The following is a 17,741-nucleotide window of genomic DNA, read 5'->3' as shown; positions in this document are numbered from 1 at the left end:
TATGTCTATTCGAGTGACGACTCTTATTTCTCTAGGATATATTCCTAGGAGTGGGATTGCTGGATCGAATGGTATGTCTATTTCTAGTTTTCTGTAGTTCATTATTTTAAGATTTTTTACATCTATGTTTACAGGTGAAATTGGCCCATACTTTTATTTCTTATGTTGTCCTTACTAGGTTTTGGTATCCAGATTCTGTCAGCCTCAAAGAATGAGCTGGACACTAGTCATTTTTTTTTCCTTCCCTGAAAAATATGATCTTAGACCAAATGATCTGTTTCTTGAAAGTTTGGTTGAACTTCTTTCTGTTCAACTGTTTGGGCTTAGTACTTTTTCTTTTGGGGAAGATTTAAAAGCATGTATTCAGTTCTTTAATGGTTTTGTTTAGGATTTCTGATTCTACTTAGGTCAGTTTTTAGAGATATTTTAAGGAATTTATCCATTTTGTCTGCATTTTTAAAATAATTGACATGAAGTTGTTCAAAACATTCATTGTCAATTTATGCTAATTATGCCCCCCCTTTTTTATTGTACTTTAGATGAAGGTTTACAGAACAAACTAGTTTCTCATTAAACAGTACACATATTGTTTATGACATTGGTTAACAACCCTACGACATGTCAACACTCTCCCTTCTCAATCTTGGGTCCCCTGTTACCAGCTTTCCTGTCCCCTCCTGCCTTCTAGTCCTTGCCCCTGGGCTGTTGTGACCCTTTAGTCTTGTTTTGTTTTATGGACCTGTCTTATCTTTGGCTGATGGGTGAATCTCAGGAGTGACTTCATTTCTGAACTAAAAGGGCATCAAGGGGCCATACTCTCAGGGTTTCTCCAGTCTCTGTCAGACCAGTAAGTCTGGTCTTTTCTTGTGAGTTAGAATTTTTTCTACATTTTTCTCCAGCCTTGTCCGGGACCCTCTATTGTGATCCCTGTCAGAGCAGTCAGTGCTGATGGCCGGGCACCATTTAGTTATACTGGACTTATTCTGGTGGAAGCCGTGGTGGATGTGGTCCGTTAGCCCTTTGGACTAATCTTTCCCTTGTATCTTTAGTTTTCTTCATTCTCCCTTGCTCCCGAACGGGTGAGACCAGTGGAGTATCTTAGATGAATTATGCCCCCTTTCTAATTCCTAATGTTTGTTGTGCCTTCTCTATTTTTTCCTTCATTGGTCTTGCCACAGGTTTTACATGTTTTCTTACCTTTTCAAAGAACCAGTGCTTGACACTGATTTTTTTATAAATGTCTATTTTTTATTTAATTGATTTCTGGTCTTTTCCTTTTGACATTTTTTAAGTGAAAAGCAGAATTTATTATAAGGACCTGGGGTATTTCCCAGTTTCCCAGGGCAGTATTTTATTAGGCTTCAAGAACAGGTGGAACCAAGAGCTTACAATACTGTTAGGACATTTCTTTCTCCTTTTTCCTTTGTGTATCTTCTTCATTCTCTCTTGCTGTCACCTTCTCTGCCCTTCATTATGGATGGCAAGAAAAAAATGGTGGCCGTGAACCTCTGAATTTGATGTCAGTCCAACTTCCTGTCAATTCCAACTTTCTGTGTTCTTGATTCCTCCATGGGTCTCAGATTTTCCATCTGGATCTCTTTTTTTCTTTCTGGAGATGATTTTTTTTTTTTTTTTTTTTGAAAATTTTCTTTAATGAGATTTTTTGTAGTAAACTTGATTTCTACAAATAATTTCACTCTCATTTTTGATAGCCATTTCATTTTGTATAGAATTATGGTTTGGCAGTTATTTTTTTTAACCCTTAAAAGAAACAATTCCACTCGCTTCTGATTTCCATTGTTGCTATTGATGAATCAGCTGCCTAATAGTTATTCTTTTAAGTGAATCTGTCTTTTTGACCTCTGGCTACTTTTGAATTCTTTTTGTTTTTGTTTTTCTGAAGTTTCATATGCTAAGCCTAGGTGTGGGTGTTTGTTTTTTTGCTTTTTTTCCTCCAATTTATCCTTTAAGAGATTTTGACTGTAAACTGCTTATTTTCCCTGGAAAAAATATTTGTGGGTATTATTTGAGGCCCAAGATAGAAGTGCATTGCTTCAAGAGGATACACCTTTGCTTTTTTACAGGTGCCTCAGGGCACTACAATTTGGGGACACTTTAAACTAAATCCATTCATTGCAGTGTTTTGGACCACCCAAATGGTGTGAATTTGGATTGCAGATACATGTGTGGCCTGCTTGTGGTTACAACTGCTTTAGACTCCATTCTCTGTTCTGCAACAGGAAGGCAAATTTCCTTGTCCTTTGGAGAGGAGATGTGGGGATGGGGTGGGTTTACTTTTTCTTTTTTTTTTTTAAAATAGTATTTTGTTGTGTTTTCAGTGAAAGTTTACACAGTAAATTAGGTTCCCGTTTAACAGTTACTACAGAGATTGTTCAGAGACATTGGTTACATTTTTCACAATGTTTTAACATTCTCATTAATTCTCTTCTGGATGTTTCACTGCCAGTAATCTGGTTTCCCTGTCCTCTTACCCTTTCATCTTTGCTTTAGAGTAATTTGTGACCATTTGGTCTACATAGATGATTCTTTTGTGCAGTACTTTATTTGATGAGCTAATCTGTTACTTAGCTAAAAGTTTCTCTTGGGGTAGTTTTAGTTCAATATTTATGCAGTATCTCAGGGTGATAGCCTTGGGGAGTCCTCTAGTCTCAACAAGTTCAGTTAAGTCTGGACTTTTTAAGAATTTGAGTTCTGTTCCACATTTTTCTCCCCTTCTATCAAGAGCCATCTATCGTGGCCCTGATCAGAACAGTTGATAGTGGTAGCCGGGCACCATCTAGTTTTTCTGGTCTCAGGGTAGATGAGGCTGTGGTTCATGTGGACTGTTAGTCCTGTAGCCTGGTTTCTTCTCTGTGTCTTTGTTTCCTTCTCTTTTGCTCTGGACAAGATGAGGCTGACAGCTGTACCTTACATGGCTGCTCACAAGCTTTTAAGATCCCAGACATTACTCATCAAACTGGGATATAGAACATAAATTTTGTGAACTATATTAAGCCAGTTGACTGAGTTGTCCCATCAGACTATGGTCCTAAGGCTTCAAATGGGTGGGTTTACTTTTGGTTTATCTTTTTCTGAAGATGAAACCTTATGGGGGGTGTAAAAATGGCATGGTGGCAATGTCTGACCTCCTCTGACTTTACAAGGGAGAAGGAGAATCAAGATCAACAGCCTGAGGCAGAGGTCAGACATGCCTCCACCCTCCAACCTTTGTACCAGTTCTGACACCAGCCATCCCTCCCACCACATTCTCTACTTCTCTGCTAGGTTCGATAATTTGTTGCAGTGGCCACACAGAACTCACAGACAATGCCACCGTTACAGAGTTTATTAGGGAAGTAACAGGTTACAGTTCAGGTTCAGGAACACTCAGGATACAGTTCTTCCATCAGGACAGCCTCTTCTCAGCTGTGCCCATAGGCACATCTTTCTCTGGCCCCTTGGCCTCTGCCCTGCTTGGGCAGGTGTTACAAAGCTCTTTCAGCCCTGCCGATAAGTGCTAGGAGGCACCCCACCCCACCAGTAAGCCTCAGCCCAAAGGCAACTCAGCTCTCTCACTCTGTGTGTCGTTGAGCCTAGCTCTGCTGCCAGGTGCCTGGAGGCACCCCACTCCACCAGGAAGTCTCCTGCCCAAAGGTGCTCAGCTCTTTCACTCCGTGGGTTGGCACACCCACTGTAACCGCCTTGCTCTGTGGGTCAGGAAGCCGTCTCTTGCTGTCTTCCGTGTTACAGCTCTCTCTGTGTCTCCTGGGTCTAGGAGGTCTCAGCACAAGGATCCTAGGTCCAATGGACACGCTACACTCCTAGCTCTTCTTTCTTCATGGTAGTAGGTCCCCTTCTGCTCTGAGATTGACTGCTCCTCTAAAGCCTAGCAGGATGGCAAAACTCACCATTCCCATTGTTAGGGTTCCATACACCTTATTTGCATGATCCCACCCTCCTCGCACAAGGACACCATGAACCTTTACATTATTAGCAAGCTGTCCAATCCCCTTGGTGGGCCACAAGCAGCTCATTTGTGTAGTCCACACCCAATCATTTGGTAGGAGCTACAAAGACTATGGCTAGAAGGGCCATATTTAAGTAATTCACTGCATCTTAGTGGGGTCCAAGCTTTATGTGGAAGTGGTCTCCTATTAGATTTTCCATGTTGGGTGGGCCCTAAACTTTGACTTCTGTTCTCTCCCAAGAGACCATTAAAATTGAAGCTCAAGTTTGTGAGTTAGGCAAATGTCTACAGGGCAGAAACAGTTTCATCATACCACTTACCTCTCTGGTTTCTACTTTCTCATAGATTTTGTTGTGGTAATTCCTTTAGCTTGCCAGCTCTTCAGTGCTTCTATGACTTTTTGAAATAAAAGTTTCCCATCACTTTTAGTTGTTTTCAGCGGGAGTTTGAGTGAATAATCTAGCCTGATATGTTACTGGGAATGGAATTTTCTTCTAATTTCTTTTTTTTTTTTTTAAATGATTTAAGATATATGCTTAACTCATTAATTATTAGCCTTATTTTCTAATATAAATATTTAAAGCTATAAACATAAGTAGCACATGAGTTCTGAAATTCAGTGTTTTCATTTTTATTAGTTACATGTATTTAAAATTTTAAATTTCCTATTATGGTTTTCTATTATGATTGCCTCTTCAGGTATGACCTATGATCTACAGTTATTTAGAAGTGTGATTTTAAATTTTGAAATAGATGGATTTTAAAAGATTTACCTTGTTATTCTTAACTTACCTATTCCAAAAGAAAAAGATTTTCAGTTTGGATTACAAAGCAAGACTGAACTATGTGCTGTATGCAAGAGATACACCTAAAACAGTGATTCAGGAAAGCTAAAAATGATTGATGGGCAAATATATACCAGGCAAATGGAAACAGTAAGGAAGCAGGGGTTGCTCTGAGAACACTCTTTTTAGTGACTTTTTCCTCACCTTCGTAATAACAAACTGTAATAATAACCAATATTCCATATCATCGAGACTTGTCAAAGTTCCTGGAAGTCTGATTTTGTGTTAATAATTTTCTTTTTCTTTCTTCTTCTCCTTCTTCTCTTTACTTCCTCCTCCTTCTCTCCATCCTCCTTTTCTCACACTTTAACATCTCTGAAACTGGGATGTATCTCTAAAATTGGGATGTATACTACTAGCAGGGCTTCACACCTATTCGAACCGGTTCAGTCATGGCCAAAAACAGGAACAGACCTGAAGTTTTACAATTTGGGTGATTCACAACGGTACCTGGAATGGGAAAATTACGAGCAAAGCACTGGAGTGGGAAACTTGGAAGAGGTGTAGTGAGCCCTTTCAGGAGCTCATTGCATGAGATTGGATTATTGGCAGGACTATGGAGAACGACACATTCAAAGTTGCATGGTCGGCTGCTGTCTTTGAGCAGGACACCACCATCTTTGAGCAGGGCAGTGCTGTTTTCAGATCTGCTCAAAATTAAAGGGCAAGAGATTTGGTTGCTGTGCAGCCTGTATGCTGCCCTTGTTTTCTAAGCAGAAGATTAAATTTCTAGCTGGGCTTCGACCTGTAATTTTTCCTACTGTGGGTACCAGGGCGAATCAACCAAATTTTAAAAAGTTGGGTCTGTTCCGGTGACACTTCCTCAGCCTTGATTGAACTGGGCAGAACCAGTTCAAAGCTCAGCTTACTAGTGATGGTATTTTATAATTAATGAACAATTATTAATTAACTGTTCATTTTGGAAGCGTTTTTCTTTCTTAATGGAACCTAAAATAATGGTGTGTGTTGTAATTGATGGCATCTTAGCTTTGATGAAATATATATATTTACATACATCATGGTTCTTCACCCTACCCTACCTCCTACTTAAATGCCTCCTCTCTGTCTCTCCATCCTGTGCTTGTGTCATTCAAGACCTTAAGGAAAGAAATAATCTTTATTTTTTCTTCCTGGGTCCTCTTCTTCCAGTACCTAGCATAATACATTGTTGGACACAGGGTGTTTTTTAGTGAACAATTAAGGGAAGTGGCTACATATAATGAATCACAGTACTGGCTGAAACATATTTATATTGGTGGCCAATTGTTTATTTAACCTCTTGGTGGGAGGAGATTAATGCTTATATTAATTAAGATTAGCTTGGATAGAAATAACAGAAACCAGTGCTTCTTAAGCAAGTTAGAGAATTTATTGGATGAATGGTAGGACATCTGATGGTGTTTAAGGAAGAATTGAACCAATAACACACACAAAAAAAAGTAGTTACAAAATACAAAACATTGTGAAAGAAGTGAAGAGTAGTGAAACACAGAATTAAAAGGAAAAGCAGGGGTACATGACAGCAGGCCTCATCAATGAGGTAGAATTTAGGCTGAGACTTTTTGAAGCATGAGTAGAAGACAGAAGTACTTGAAGGACCTGGAAAAAAGATATTTCAAGCATAGGGAAACAGCAGGCCCATAGTGAGAAAGAGCTCAGAGTTAACTGAAAAGATCATAAAGAGTTAGTCGTGGAGAGTGCCACCTCAAGATAAGAGAGGCAGGTGGGGACCATACCTTAATATGTAACATTTACTGAGCATTTGTGATGTTCTGGATACTGTTCCAAGCACTTTACCATTCAGTCCTTAAAGCAACCTGTAAAGTAGGTACTTTAAAAAAACTTCCCTATTACAAATAAGGGCGCAAGGAAACATAAACACAGAAGAGTTCAGCAGTTACACAATAAGTGGCTGAGCCAGCATTTAAACTTGGACAATGTGAATTGGGAGTACCTGGCTGGTAACCAAAAGGCTGGAGGTGTGAACTCACCCAGAAGTACCTTGGAAGGAAGGCCTGGCAGTCTACTTCCAAAAAATTAGCCGTTGAAAATCCCGTGGAACATAGTTCTAATCTGACACACATGGGGTTGCCATGAGTCGGAATCAACTCCATGGCAACTGATTAGTGTGACTTGAAAGCACATTCTTTTAACTATTATGCCATAATGACTCCCTGAATGCTGAGGTGAAGAGTTTGAATTTCATTTTTTAAGATGCATTGGAAAGCCTTAGAACTATTAAACAGTGCTGTGATCCATCTTACATCTTTAAAGATTACACAGTTGATCAAGGGGGACTATAGAGGAAGTAGAAATAAATACTAGTTGGTGATTTATACTACTCCAGGTAAGAGATGAAGTTGTCTTGGACCAAGGTCCTGATGATACAGATGATGAGCAGTGGACAGATTTAAGATATGTTTTAGAAGCCTTTTGTTGATGACTTGGATAAAAGGAGTGTGGTAAAGGAAGGAAGAGGATTAGAGTTGAAGAGATGATGTGTGTAGATAATTTTCAAAATTACTTGTCAGTTAAGGGGAACAGAGTTGTTTTTAACCTTCTTATTTCTGTAAGTTTTCCAGTGGCATTTCTCTCTCTCTTTTAAATTTTTGGAACCAAGTATATTTTTATTCTAGTCTGCTTCTCCAGATTCCAGCAGCTTTTTCTCATCCCACACTTGACAGATGCTTAGAGGAGGAAAGTCAGTGTAAAAAGTAGGCTAGCATTCTCAGCAATTCTGCCCTTTTTCATCAAGATGTTTCTTGCTAAATCAGAGCAATTTCATTTTGTTCTATAAGTAAAGGTTTAATCCTTGAAGTAACACCATCCTAATAAAGTCAGTTTGTGCATGTATGTGTTGTGGGATTGGGGGTGATGGTCATGTGTATTTTTATCTGTAAAATATTACTTGCCTGAATAGGTTAGTATAATTGAATCACAAATTCAGTCTATCAGTTGTTTTTTCAAAGAATGGCAACTGACCAACCAAATGACAAAATTTGGTTATGCAAATAAAAGAAGCAGCACTCAGGAAAGATAGCTCTTTTTTGTTTTTTAAGTTTCTTAAAGATACTCAGGTTCAGCTTTTGGGACCATCTTTGACTGCAGGCTTAAGCAGGCAGGGTCCTTCCTCATTTTGTAAAACTCTGATTTTCCATTATTATTTTTAAGAAGTGAAAATTGGGAAAGTCATGTATTAAAACAAAAGAAGGAAGTTTATGACAAGATAAGTGGAAAGATGAAAAATTAGTAAGACAGAAACCTAAAATTAAAGTCAAATAATAGATAAGAATCATGGAATGCTATTTAAATGAGTAGCTCTTCAATTTTGGGGACTTAAATAATCCTTTGTTATTCAGATGGATGTTGAAGATTCTGGCCCCAGAAAGTGCACAGACACATATACATTCCGATATGTACAGTGTCTTAGGGTGTTGCTGGACCTGAAGACCCTGTGGGGTACATGATCCCCTAGTTGAGAACACATGGTCTGAATGGTAATCAAGACTGAGGAGCATGTGGCTAGAGAACTGTGTGACATTCAAACTCTCGCAGTGTTCTCTTCTCAAATGCCAGTCTTTAAGACAGACAAGACTAAATTTGTTGTTTATGTTTTTTAAAACCTCTGGTCTGACAGCTGATGAACCAGAACAATTTTTAGTTTTAGCTACTGAAAAATTAGAATAATCTGTTCTTAAAATTTTTCTTTGAAACTGCTTTAGATGGCAGAGGTTTTCTGAAATAAGCCAATATAATATGTAGGGTAACTTAAGATACGTAGCCTAATAACAAAGTTTATTAAGAAAATATTCTGCATCCCACTTTGGGGAGTGGCGTCTGGGGTTTTAAAAGCTAGCAAGTGGCCATCTAAGATGCATCAATTGGTGCCAAACCACCTGGAGCAAAGGAGAATGAATAACACCAATGACACAAGGAAAATATTAGCCCAACATTGTGCTCAGTGAATTTGGTCAGTGGCAAAAGGACAAATATTGTATAAGACTGCTATTATAAGAACTCAAGAAAAGATTTAAATATAGAAGAAAACATTGATGGTTACAAGGGTGGGGAGGAAAGGAGGAGGGAATTCACTAGCTAGATAGTAGGCAAGAATTATCTTAGGTGAAAGGAAGGACAACACACACTACAGAGGAAGTAAGGAAAACTGGACTAAACCAAAACCTAAGAAATTTCCTGAATACAACCAAAAACTTCGTGGGACAGAGTAGCAGGGGCCAGGGGTCTGGGGACCATGGTTTCAGGGGACATCTAGGTCAACTGGCATAACAAAGTTTATTAAGAAAATGTTCTGCATCCCACTTTGGTGAATGGCATCTGGGGTCTTAAAAGCTAGCAAGCAGCCGTCTAAGATGCATTAATTGGTCCCAACCCACCTGGAGTAAAGGAGAATGAAGAATACCAAAGACACAAGGAAAGTATTAGCCCAAGAGACAGAAAGGGCCACATAAACCAGAGTCTGCATCAGCCTGAGACCAGAAGAACTAGATGGTGCCCGGCTACCACCAATGACCACCCTGACAGGGAACACAACAGAGAGTCCCCGATGGAGCAGGAGAAAAGCAGGGTGCACCATTCAAATTCTAGTAAAAAGAGACCAGACTTAATGGGTTGACTGAGACTGGAAGGACACCAGAAGACATGGCCCCGGACTCTCTGTTAGCCCAGAACTAAAACCATTCCCGAGGCCAGCTCTTTAGACAAAGATTAGACTGGACTATGGGACATAAAGTGATACTTATGAAGAGTGTGCTTCTTAGCTCAAGTAGATAAATGAGACTAAATGGGCAGCTCCTGTCCAGAGGCGAGATAAGACAGAGAGGGTCAGGAGCTGATTGAATGAACACAGGAAATTGGGTGGAAAGGAGGAGTGTGCTGTCACAGTATAGGGAGAGCAACTAGAGTCACATAACAAGGTATGTGTAAATTTTTTTATAAGAGACTAACTTGAATTCTAAACTTTCACTTAAAGCACAATGGTAAAAAAAAAAAAACAACAACAAACTGCTGTATCTCTCACACACATGAAAGATATGTAGCCTATTAAAACAACAACAACAAAAAGTTGAACTAAAATATCATGAATTTACTGAAACCTAGTTTTTATACAGGAGCTGAGTGAATGTTTTCATTGAGAAATCATTTTTGTTTTCTTTTTTAAAAAGCCAGCCATTTGTTCTCTTTACCTTCCCATGAATCCGTTTGTAAGTTAACTTTTGCTTTATCTCAAAATTGATTACGAATTTTAAAAATGAATTTTATTAGTCCTATATTCTGTGGCATATATTTATTGAGCTGTTGGTGATAAAGCTGTACTTTGTTGCTGCTCATTTGGCTCAGTGCCTAGGTAGAACACTGAACCAAAGATAACAACTTAGTAAGTTGTAAATTGTTTCCTATTATGCAATTTATGCCAGTTAGACCAGTGTCTGATGTAATCTGGAATTCTTAGGATTCATTGATTGGGGAATTGGCTGGATGACCTACCTCTAAATCCTTTGGTCATGCTGAGAGAACGGATTCCTTACATGTTTTCACTTACTTAACTTAATCAAATGAAAGGATTCTTTCTTTAAATGTTGAAAGTTCCACATTATAAGAAGCAGTAGAACAGAAAGAGGGAAAATTCAAAAATGAAATACATTAAGCTTGTGGTGTAATATTCTACTTTATCGAATGTCATAATAATTTAATTTGGCATTTCAGCTTAAGTTTTGGTTAATGACCAAATGTTTTTGTTTTTTGTTTTGGCAGATGGATAGTGCTTTTTTTGTTGTAACTTTTCATGTTGAATTTTGGAATAGAAATGTGATGAAGAATATAGTAGAATTGTATATATTCACATTCAGTTGTGTGTTAAAAAAAAAAAAACAAAACCCCAAATCTGTTGCCATGGAGTTGATTTCAACTCATAACAACCCTATAGGAACGAGTAGAACTGTCCCATAGGGTTTCCAAGGAGCGGCTGGTGAATTCGAACTGCCAATCTTTTTGGTTAGCAGCCGAGCTCTTAAACACTGTGCCACCAGAGATGTGTATTCAGAGAAGAGTAAAATAAAAGTGAGAGTAAAAACAATTTAATAGTATAGGTGATTCTTTCTGCCATTTTACTTAATGAATTTCTGCTCTACAATGTCTTTGTATCTCCCATAGTGTGAGCATGTTCTGTGGTTCTAGTGCTAGATGGATATTTTTCTCAAAATGTAAGCATAAGCCAGCTACTTCAGCTGTGTTCAGCTATTGAACTGTATTCAGCTGAAGAACAACAAACTGTTCCGTACTAGAAAAAAACAAAAACAGGCTGTGTTGGATTTATTGTAAGGTAGTACGACACTGTACTTTATGGATGATTTAAGGGTATTCTCTTAACTTTGAATTTATGTGATTTTTGCCTTGAGTGCTGTCTTTGGAACTTAACCCCTAAGTGAGATTAGATTGTCTTAAAAAAGGAAGTTTAACTAATTAAAGGTAATTTGTAAGTGTACTCCTCACCCCCCCACCAAGATATTCAAATTGGTGCCTGTGGTTTTATATTTTAGTCTAAACATTGTTACAGTTGGAGCCAACAATCCTGTTGTAAAATTTAGAGTGAATAATTTTACCATTTTGGCTAATTACTCAGTCCTTTTTTCTCCCCCTTACAGGGAAACAACTCTCTTATTTATTATTTTTTTATTGCACTGTTTACAATTCAAGTCAGTTTCTCATACAAAAATTTATACACACATTGCTATGTGACCCTAGTTGCTCTCCCTATACTGTGACAGCACACTCCTCCTTTTCACCACGGGTTTCCCGAGTCCATTCAACCAGCTCCTGACCCTCTCTGCCTTCTCATCTTGCCTCTGGACAGGAGCTACCAATTTAGTCTCATATATCTACTTGAGCTAAGAATCACACTCCTCAGGAGTATCACTTTATGTCCCGTAGTCTAGTCTACTCTTTGTCTGAAGAGTTGGCCTTGGGCATGGTTTCAGCTCTGGACCAACGGCGAGTCCGGGGGCCATGTCTTCTGGTGTCCTTCCAGTCTCAGTCAAACCATGAAGTCTGGTCTTTTTACTAGAATTTGAGTTCTGCACCCCACTTTTCTCCTGTTCCATCAGGGGCTCTCTGTTGTGTTCCCTGTCAGGGCGGTCATTGGTGGTAGCCGGGCACCATCTAGTTCTTCTGGTCTCAGGCTGATGCAGACTCTGGTTTATGTGGCCCTTCCTGTCTCTTGGGCTGACATTTTCCTTGTGTCTTTGGTGTTCATTCTCCTGTACTGCAGGTGGGTTGGGACCAATTAATGCATTTTAGATGGCTGCTCACTAGCTTTTAAGACCCAAGACGCCACTCACCAAAGTGGGATGCAGAACATTTTCTTAATAAACCTTGTTATGCCAGTTGACCTAGATGTCCCCTGAAACCATGGTCCCCAGACCCCTGCCCCTGCTACTCTGTCCCATGAAGTTTTTGGTTGTATTCAGGAAATTTCTTAGCTTTTGGTTTACTCCAGTTGGGCTGACTTCCTCTGTAGTGTGTGTTGTCCTTCCCTTCACCTAAGATAATTCTTGTCTACTATCTAGTTAGTGAATACCCCTCTCCTTTCCTCCCTACCCTCATAACCATCAAAGAATGTTTTCTTCTGTGTTTAAACCTTTTCTTGAGTTCTTATAATAGTGGTCTTATACAGTATTTGTCCTTTCGCGACTAAATTCACTCAGCATAATGCCTTCCTGATTCCTCCGTGTTATGTTTCATGGCCTCATCGTTGTTCTTTATCATTGTGTAGTATTCCATTGTGTGAATATACCATAATTTGTTTATCCATTCATCTGTTGATGGGCACCTAGGTTGCAGGGAAAGAAGTCTTACATGTACATGTCAGGGTCATGTTTCCTGAGTGTGTCTTGTGTATTTCCTATGTATATCAAGTATGTCCTTCAGGTTTTTTTTTTTTTTTTTTTTTTTTCAGTTTTTCTTTTCTTTCATAGTGAATTTTCTGAAGCATACCCTCATCTTGTCCAGTCTCTCTTATAATTTATATATAAGAGGGGCCTAAAGTTAGAGGTATAGTTGTGACTATAGAACAGAGGAAAGCAAGCAAGCATAATTTGGAGGGATGGACTCTAGAAAATTCCCTGTTATTCCCAGATTAGGCTGGACAGACTCAATTTCCATAACTTAATTCTTTTTAGTAAAAGTGAGACTTAAATTTTATAACTTAACGTGAGTAAATTTTTTTTTGCCTATTGTTAGACATCTCATAATTATGTGTATTATATTTATACACCTCTCATCCCTATGTTCAGTTCCAGAAAGGATTTTAGGTTGCTTACTTTCCACGTAATTAAAACTATGAAATAAATGGTGTATATATGTATATTTAAAAGAATATATGTAACATACATAGGTTATATAGCATCATAAAATGAAAACTTGTGTATTTTCTACATTGCTTAAGAGTTGTTATTGCTGTTAGGTGCCATGGAGTTGGTTCCAACTTCTAGCGACCCTATGTACAACAGAGGAAAACACTGCCCAGTCTTGTGCCTTCCTCCAGTCATTGCTTTGTTTGAGCCCATTGTCGCCGCTACTGTGTCAGTTCATCTCATTGAGTCTGCCTCTTTTTTGCTGACCCTCTACTTTACCAAACATGATGTCCTTTTCCAGGGGCTGGTCCCTCCTGATAACATGTCCAGAGTACATGAGATGAAGTCTTGCCATCCTCACTTCTAAGCAGGCTTCTGGCTATACTTCTTCCAAGACAGATTTGTTTGTTCTTTTGGCAGTCCGTGGTATATTCAGTATTCTTCTCTAACACCGTAATTCGGATGGATCAATTCTTCTTTGGTCTTCCTTATTCATTGTCCAGCTTTCACATGCCTATGAGACAATTGAAAATAACATGGCTTGGGTCAGGCACACCTTAGTTCTCCAGGTGACATCTTTGCTTTTTAACACTTTAAAGAGGTCTTTTGCAGCAGTTTGCCCAGTGTAATGCATCGTTTGATTTCTTGATTGCTGCTTCCATGGACATTGATTGTGGATCCAAGTAAAATGAAATCCTTGACAACTTCAATACTTTCTCCATTTGTCATGATGTTGCTTATGGGTCCAGTTGTGAGGATTTTTGTTTTCTGTCTGTTGAGGTGTAATCCATACTGAAGGTTGTAGTCTTTGATCTTCATCAGTAAGTGCTTCAAGTCCTCTTCACTTTCAGCAAGGAAGATTGTATGTGTCATCTGCATATCGCAGGTTGTTAATGAGTCTTCCTCCAATTCTGATGCTGCATTCTTCTTCATATAGTGCAGCTTCTTGGATTACAGGCAGTCCCGGAGATACGAACGAGATCTGTTCCTGTCTTTAAGTCGTACTTCAGAACAGACGTATACGGTTCTTATTTAGCCTTACTTTCTGTGCAAGAAAAGGCTCTGTGATGGTTAAGATTGTGTATCAACTTGGCTGGGCCATGATTCTCAGTATTTTAATGTGATCACTCCCATGATTGAATATACTGTGAGTAGCCAGTCAGATGAAAGGGAGTCTCCTTGGGGGTGTGGCCCACATCTGAATATAAGCAGACGTTCTGGCTTTTTGCTCTCTCTGGATCCTGCGGCTGCCTCCTGTCGTCTCATCTCTGGTTCTTAGGACTTGAGCTGTCAGCTTATATGCTGAACTTGGGATTCGTTGATCTGCACAGCCTGTGAGTGGAGCCCTGCTCTCTGACCTGCCGATCTCGGGTTCGCCAGCCCCTGCAACCACATGAATCAGGAAAAAGCTTGTGGGCTTGCCTGCTGATCTTGGAATTCGTCAACCTTTACAGCCTGTGAGTGGGAGCCCTGCTGTCCGACCTGCTGATCTTGGGCTTGCCAGCTTCTGCAACTGCGTGACTTGGGAGAAGCCTCTACCCTGATCCACGGACTTGGGACGTTCTAGCCACTACAATCGCGTGAGCTGTTTCCTTGATATAAATCTCTCTATATATATATTTATATGCTTTACTGGTTTTGCTTCTCTAGAGAACCCAGCCTAAGACGGGACTGAAGCCCTTTTCATTGATTTGAAAGCTGCATGTGCAGCAAGTGAAGGTGACTGTGATGAAGAATTTGTTGCAAGTAGGGGTTGGTTCAGTCGTTTCAAAGTGAGGGCAAATTTACATAATATTAAAGGGCAAGTATAAGTTGTCCGTAAGTTGGATGTATGTGACCTGGCAGCTGCATGTATTTGCTAAGCATACACATTAAATAAGTATGGTGAAAGGATACGACCCGACCCACACCTTTCCTGATTTTAAACCACACAGTATCCCCTTGTTCTGTTCGAACAGCTGCCTCTTGGTCTATGTACAGGTTCCACATGAGCACAATTAAGTGTTCTGGAATTCCCAGTCTTTGCAGTGTTATCCATAATTTGTTATGATCCACACAGTCGAATACCTTTGCATAGTCAGTAAAACACAGGTAAACATCTTTCTGGTATTCTCTGCTTTCAGCCAGGATCCATCTGACATCAGCAATGATATCCCACGTTCCACGTGCTCTTCTGAATCCTGCTTGAATTTCTGGCAGTTCTCTGTTGATGTACTAATGCACTCGTTTTTGGATGATCTTCAGCATAATTTTACTTGCCTGTGATATTAACGATCGTGTTCGATAATTTCTGCATTCCATTGGATAGCCTTTCTTGGGATAGGCATGTAGCTGTCTTCCAGATTTCTTGGCATAGACAAGTGAGCACTTCCAGCATTGCATACGTTTAGAACATTTCTAAAACTTTTGAAGTCCCAGTGTAAACCCTTCCCAATCATATCCTTTCTTTCTCCCAGAAGTAACATGGCCCTTAATTATGAACCAATAATATTTGTTTTTCTATATAGTTTTACTAATTATATGTTGTTGTTATGTACCATTGATTCGATTCTGACTCATAGCTACCCTAAAGGACATAGGTTATAAAAATTAGAGTGAATAAATTTACCATTTTGGATAATTACTCGATCTTTTTTTTCCCTTACAGGGAAACAACCTTAAGTGTCGTTGGCCATTTTTATTCCTTTGTGAAATACTTCTCATGTATTTTGCCCATTTTGTATTGATACTCTATTTTAAACTGATATTTGATTGTCTAAACTCATATTTGCTTATTGATTTTTAGAAAATTTTTAACATTATGGATACAAATATTTTGCTGTTTACATATGTGGCATATAATTTCTCCCAATTTGTGGCACTTTCAGGTGGATAATTTTTCACTACATTTACATATCAGAAGAAATTCTTTTGTTAGATCATGTTAGACATGTTAGATCATATGTCTTGTTTGAAATGTATAAAATGTAGTTCCCAGGGTCTTTAAACCATACTTAAAAAGTGAGACATTTATAATCTTCATCAGTAACTGATTCCAATGTAAGTAACCATTATAAAAGAATAGTCTTGTATCATTATAGAGTCACTGACCAATAGCTTTTACTAAAGCTTTTTTTTTTTTTTTGTATGAAAATAATTGAACTTCAGAGCTATAAAACTGAGTATATATGCTATGCTGAAATTCTACCATTGTTACAAATTAATTCTTTTTGTGCTATTACTTCTTGGTCTTGTTGGTTTTATTATGTTTGTCAAACAGATAAATCCATTTCTAGCTTGTAGCTTGCTGTATGAAACATATTTCTTGCTACTTATTCCCTGTTAGAGAACTTTTGTTTGTTTAGAAGCATGGCTAGTATACCTTACGTGACAGAACTGGCCATAGGGGATTCTTTTAGGAATTTTAACCTCTTTAATTGGCAAGTATAACAAATCCAATGAAACTTTGCCGACCGGTTATCTTTTTTACAGAGAATTCATTTAGAATGCTTTGTTTGGAGTTTTATTTTGCCATTCGTTTTATATTATGTTTTATAGGGAGCACTTAGGAACTGGTCTTGTAATTAGTTTGTTTCTTCCCTTTATTGTGGGTTTCCTGTAGTCAGGAACAGTTACTTCTTAACAGTCTATAAACTTGGACATGAAGGACCTACTGTAAAGCAGTACTATTCACATAGTGAATACTTGATACTTATTATTTCTTCTTGTTCTTATTTTATTCTTTCTTGATTAGAGTGAATCAGTCTGAGTGTGAGTGTTTTTTTTTTGTGTGTGTAATCCTCAGTGTTTAAGAAGACTGCTTATCTTTGTGAAGCATAAGGTTAATTACCATGGAAAATATAACAATTCAGCTGACTTTTGATATTCCAAACATGACTTCCCTTTTGTTTTTTTTAATATACTTTAGATGAAGGTTGACAGAGCAAATTAGTATCTCATTAAATAGTTGTACACATATTGTTTTGTGACATTGGTTGCCAACCCCACGACATGTCAACACTCTCCCCTTGTTGACCTTGGGTTCCCCATTACCAGCTTTCCTGTCCCCTCCTGCCTTCTCATCTTGCCCCTGGGGTGGTGTACCCATTTAGTCTCGTTTTATGTGCCTGTCTAATCTTTGGCTGAAGGGTGATCCTCAGGGGTGACTTCGCTACTGAGTTAAAAGCATGTCCGGGGGATGACTTCCCATTTGAAACAGTTGGACTATTACTTTATATTAGAAAACTGATACCTTTAAGTCCAGAGTAAATGGAATCTAATACACCTTTTGCCCATTTAAATATTTTTAAATCTGATTTCAACCAATATTTTATCAGTGAATAGCGCATTTTCTAGAGCTGGTATGGAAATAAGATTAAGGAGCACTTCTTCCATTAACCATCTGGGTGAGTTCACTATCATCTACTGGGTTATTGCAGTAGGCTTGTAATTATCTTTCTTTTCCCATTCTTATCTCCCTTCAGTCTATTCTTAACTCAGTGGCCAAAGGTAAAGCATAGGTTAGGTCATGACCCTTTTCCATTTAGAACCCTCCAGTAGCTTCTCATTTCTGTGAGAGGA

The 17,741-nt window shown here is 38.7% G+C and overlaps 1 protein-coding gene across 5 annotated transcripts in view; it reads left to right on the top strand.

Annotated features, from left to right (window-relative positions):
• Window positions 1-17,741, top strand: part of NUMB (NUMB endocytic adaptor protein) — a 175,407-nt gene that overhangs the window by 85,586 nt on the left and 72,080 nt on the right. The window contains exon 1 of one of the 5 annotated variants that reach the window (XM_023726355.1): window positions 14,735-14,761. The exons of the other annotated variants lie outside the window; for them this stretch is intronic. The gene's annotated coding sequence lies outside the window, so the exon portion shown is untranslated. Of the gene's footprint in view, window positions 1-14,734; window positions 14,762-17,741 lie in introns of those variants that run through there. 5 annotated transcript variants of the gene reach the window in all.

The sequence above is a fragment of the Trichechus manatus genome, unplaced genomic scaffold (assembly GCF_000243295.1).
Source record: "Trichechus manatus latirostris isolate Lorelei unplaced genomic scaffold, TriManLat1.0 scaffold00010, whole genome shotgun sequence".
In the NCBI taxonomy this organism is placed as follows: Eukaryota; Metazoa; Chordata; class Mammalia; order Sirenia; family Trichechidae; genus Trichechus; species Trichechus manatus.
The sequence above is the reverse complement of the archived record's forward strand: the minus strand, read 5'-3'. Positions and strand labels throughout refer to the sequence as shown.